Source organism: Vulpes lagopus, chromosome 3 (assembly GCF_018345385.1).
Source record: "Vulpes lagopus strain Blue_001 chromosome 3, ASM1834538v1, whole genome shotgun sequence".
Lineage (NCBI taxonomy): Eukaryota > Metazoa > Chordata > Mammalia > Carnivora > Canidae > Vulpes > Vulpes lagopus.
Window position 1 is genome coordinate 156,492,467 of NC_054826.1, and position 5,355 is coordinate 156,497,821.

At 31.8% G+C, this 5,355-nt stretch overlaps 1 pseudogene; it reads right to left on the reverse strand.

Annotated features, from left to right (window-relative positions):
• Positions 1 to 4,464: 4,464 nt before the first annotated feature.
• LOC121488586 lies at positions 4,465 to 4,592 on the reverse strand (annotated as a pseudogene).
• Between the last annotated feature and the right edge of the window lie 763 nt (positions 4,593 to 5,355).

Here is a 5,355-nt window from a genome sequence, read left to right on the forward strand (position 1 = left end):
TATTACTCTTCAAAACTGACAAGGCTACTAAAAATAAAGATGAAGGAACTGTCTCAGACCAGAAGAGACTAAGGAGATGTGATAACTAAATGCAATATGATGCCTGGATTTGATTCTAGAACAGAAGAATGCTCGTGGGGATACTCATAAAAACTGCAGTAAATAGTAATTCGCCAATGTTAATTTCTTTGTTTTGAGTAATGAACCAGGTTATATAAGATGTTAATACTAGAGGAGAGTTTCTCAAAACTACAGTATATCTGAAATTCCACAAAATTTGTTTGTTTTAGAAACATTTATTAAGCACCTGCTATTCTTAAAGGCTGTTAAGTATCGCTACACCTACCATATATTCAATATAATTCTCTTCTTCACATTTGTTTTAATTCACAACATCCATAAAGGTTTTCAGCCTAAATTTGAAGAAATGAGAAGGCCAAGATGATAATTGCTTATTAGTCAAGTAACCCTTTAAACCCTGATTTTAAAAAAAGAAATAGTTCATGGTACCTATCTCTGTGGTCAGTAATCTCAACCACCAAAGAAAAGTTATGATTTAAAGGCTGTTTTCATTCGCTTCATTGCATTACCTTTCATGCTTTATATGTGATTTTATAATATTTTGAGATTGTCACATACTAAGTATGAAAAGCAAATAAAAATGGCTAGCATGCCATCCAATAGAGGCCACTAGCCAGGAATAAGTCAATGTGCCATCCACAGTAACAGTTTTTGAGAAATTTTGGCCATTCTGAGCTCCCTGTCTCATTGTCTGAAAAACAAAGAAAGAGGTGACCTTTAAGATAGCCTTTGAATTTTAAATTTTATAAATCTTAACGATACTGTGAGGGGAGAAATCCTTTGCAAAGAGTTGATTAACAGTAACTTTTTAAAGATTTTATTTATTTATTCGTGAGAGACACACACAGAGAGACAGAGACGTAGGCAGAGGGACAAGCAGGCTCCCCATGGGGACTCGATCCCAGGACTCCAGGATCACGACCTGAGCCAAAGGCAGACCTCAACCAATGAGACACGCAGGTGTCCACAAAATAATTTTAAGCATGCTTGACAATATTTTTGTGGAATATTTTGGCCAGATAATATGCTATTAAAATCACAGCCTTGTATTCAAAGCAATCATAACAACTGTGACCTTTTTATGCATACTTTCTTTGGACTATTTACATCACTACACCTAATCAGTTAATGAAGACATTAATTCAGTTTCACATGTATGGATGCATGACAATTGACTAGGAGATAACCTACTATAACACACTAGATACAATCTCATACACACCAAAGTTTCTGTCTTCTTTCTGGCAACACCTAAAGACCTGTGTCAATCTACACCTATAGTTCTAAAGTGAGCAGCAGTGGAAAGGATCACTCTCCAATCCCAGGTATTTCCTCCAAAAACATGTGAAGTTTTGACTTTTGATACAATCTCAGTGAGTTTGTAACTCTCGTAGGATGAAACTTTCAGCACAATCTTCAGTATTTGCATTTTATCTGTTTTTCTACATATCACAAGAGTTACGCATTTATATTATTTATAATGTTGCATGTCTTATTTTTTTTTTTTGACATTAAGACCAGTAGGATTAAGGAAACATAAAGATAGAGGTGAAAAAAATGTGCAATATAAGAAAGCGATGTAGGAAAGGATGGTCTTTGGGAAAAAAGGGGCAACATTAAATAAGATGTTTCTTTCTCAAGTCTAAGTACTTCCAACCAATCAGGGCACATGATGCAAAATGAATGCAGCTGATCACTGAGACGTGGACTGTGGCTTGTCAAGACCTTGGGCCAAACAGATATAGCAAGTCACTCAGTTCCTTTTCCTTTTCAAAAAATCTTTCTCAGCAAGAGGCAGCTAGTTTTTTCCACACAGCAAGCAAGACTCAGCATGTGAAGCTTTGAACAATCCTGCACTGCAGGGAATGTTTTGCAGAAACTGCATGACAAGATTGCCAAAAAGATTACCTCTTGATTTCCTTTGTCCTTGGGTTTATTTCATCTAATAATGGGGCAAAGATGGTACCTTCTACAATGAAGAAAGAATTTATTCATGAGTTATATGTGGCAAAATTGTTTTAAAATCCTTGTTCCTCATAATTTTCTAAGAAAACAATACCTCATTGAATCTAAAATGTATGTTTTTACTTTTAAAAAATGTTTATCATTTTACTATACTTTGTAAGCATAGAATAATTTGTTCTTGCAACAGCTTGAAGCCAGATCCTAAAAAGAAGTATTTCCTCCTTCTTTACTAAAAAGATGTGAACAACCAGCAAAACATAATATGGGGTCAAAGTAAGTGAAAATCAAGCCATTTAACTAAAACCAAAGAATATATATATAGACAATACAATTCAAACATGCTACTTTTATCTTTTACTTTGTTGTCTGGCACACACAAAAAAACTTAGATACTAATTATTATTGCACTAACAGACATGGCTGTCATAGCTTAAGAAATACCATGAGGTTAGTGTCAGAACACCCAGTTTTAAGTACCGTTTCTATCACTTAGTGCTTGGCATTTTGAATTGCATTTTCTTACCTGTGAATTGAAAATAATGATGGTTAGATTGCCTAACACATATAGTAATTTTGAGTGTATAATAAAAGAAGGTTACATATTTTCTTAGAATTACATTTCATAAAAATAAATAAAAATCTAGTGCATGGAAAATTTTTTCATTATACTCTGTCACTTTTAGTTTATCATAATCATTCCAGATATTTTTCTAGTCATAAAGTCATGGAGTTATAAGTACCTAGGAACCCCACTTACATCAATGAATAGACCATCCAAGCAGAAAAATCAATAAGAAACATTAGCCTTAAATGACACATTAGACTAGATTAGACAATAAATATATGCAGAACATTCCATTCAAAACTACAAAATACATGTTCTTCTCAAATTCACATTAGAAAATAATATTTTATGTCATAAAACAAGTCTCAACCAATTTAAGAAGACTGAAGCAATATCAAGCACCTTTTTTGACCATAGAGGTATAGAACTAGAATCAACTACAGGAATAAGATTGAAAAACTAACTAATACTTAGAGATGAAACAAGATGCTGCTGAACATGGGTTAAAAAAGAAATCAAAGGAGAAATTAAAAAAAAAAAAACCTTGAGACAAATGAAAATAGAAATACAACATACTAAAATCTATGGATTGCAGCAAAAGCAGTTTTGAGAGGGAAGTTCATAGCAATAAAGATCTATTTCAGGAAACAAGAAAAAGCTCAGATAATCTAATTTACACCTAAAGGAACTAGAAGTAAAAGAACAAATGTTGATAGATGAAAGGAAATAATAAATATCAGGGAGAGGTAAATGAAATAAAGACTAAAAAAGACAATATAAAAATTCAATAGAAGAGTCAGAACTTTGAAAAGATAAACATATCGCAGGAGTTACGCATTTATATGATTTATAATGTTGCATGTATTTTTGTTTTTTTGACAGCAAGACCAGTAGGATTAAGGAAACCCAAACTGAAACTAAGGAAAAAAGAAAGAAGGCTCAAATAAATAAAATCAGAAATGAAACAAAAGTTACAACTGATACCAAAGAAATAAAAAGAATCATAAAAGGGTACTATGAATAACTATAGGCCAACAAATTTGGCAACATAGAAGAAATGGATAAATTCCTACAATCATCAAATCTTCCAAGATTGAATCATGAAGTTAATAGAAAATTTGAATAGATCAATTTACTGGTAAGGAGATTGAATCAGTAATCAGAAGCCTCCTGACAAACAAAAGTCTAGGACCAGATGGCTTCACCAGGTGAAGTCTACCAAACATTTGCAGAGTTAATATTTATCCTTTTCAAACATTTTCAAAAAACTGAAGAGCAGGGATCATTTCCAGACTCATTTTACAAGGCCAGCATTGCTCTGATAACAAAACCAGATGAGAATTCCACAGAAAAATAAATTACAGGGTGTTATTCCTGGTAAACATAGATGCAAAAATCCTCAAAAAAATTTAACAAACTGAATTTTTAAAACAAAATTTAAAAGATCATACAAGGGGGATTTATTTCAGGAATTCCAAGATGTTTTAACAACCATAAACTAATCAGCATAATACACCACAATGACAAAATGAAGGATAAAAATCATACAATCATCTCAATAAATAAAGAAAAAAATTGACAATATTCAACATTCGTTTATGATAAAATTCTCAACAAAGTGAGTATAGAGGAAACATACCTCAAAGACCAGTTCTGACAAACCCACAGCTAGACATCATACTATGTGGTGAAAAGCTTTCAGCTTTTCCTCTAAGATCAAGGACAAGACAAGGATACCCATTCTTTACACTTTTATTAAACATATTATTGGAAATCCTAGCCAGAGTAACCTGTTAAGAAAAAAATAAGTATCTAAGTTGGGAAGAAAAAAAGTAAAACTGTCACTATAGGTGGATATGATTATATATATAAAAATTTCTAAAGACTCAACCAAAAACTGTTAGAACTAACAGTTTTCAATTAGCAAGAATCGTGCCTCAGATAAACCTCATTGAACACGATACTGCCACTGTACAAAGCTCTGTTAGAACTAACAAAGAAATTTAGTAAAGTGGCAAGGTATAAAATCAATATATTAAAATATGTTGTATTTTTATATACTAACAATGAACTATTATAAAGTAAACATAATAAAACAATTCCATTTACAATTGCATCAAAAAGAATAGTATACCTAGGGATAAATTAACCAAAGAGGTGAAAAATGTATACACAGAAAAATCATACAACACTGATAAAAGAAATTGAAGAAGACATGAACAAATGGAAAGATATACTGTGCTCATGGATTAGAAGAATTAACATTGTCAAAATGTCCATATCAATGAGAGCAATCTACAAATTCAATACAATCCTGTAGATGAGAAAATTCCAATGGCCTTTTTTTTTTTTTTTTTTTTTTTTTTTTTTACAAAACTGGAACAGACAATCCTAAAATTAGTATGGACTCACAAAACATCCCAAATATCCAAAGCAATCTTGAAAAAGGACAAAACTGGAGGTATCACTTTCCCAGATTTCAAATGACATTACAAAGCTATAGTAATCAAAATGGAATGGTATTGGTATAAAAATAGACACACAAATTAGTGGAACAGAATAGAGAGCCCAGAAATAAACCACATTTACATGGCAAATTAATTTATGACAAAAGAGGCAAGAATATACAATGGGAATAGGACAATCTTTAACAAATGGTATTGGGAAAACTGGACAGTAACATGCAAAAGAATGAAATTAGACTACTATTTAACACCAAATTAAAAATAGATTAAAGACTTAAA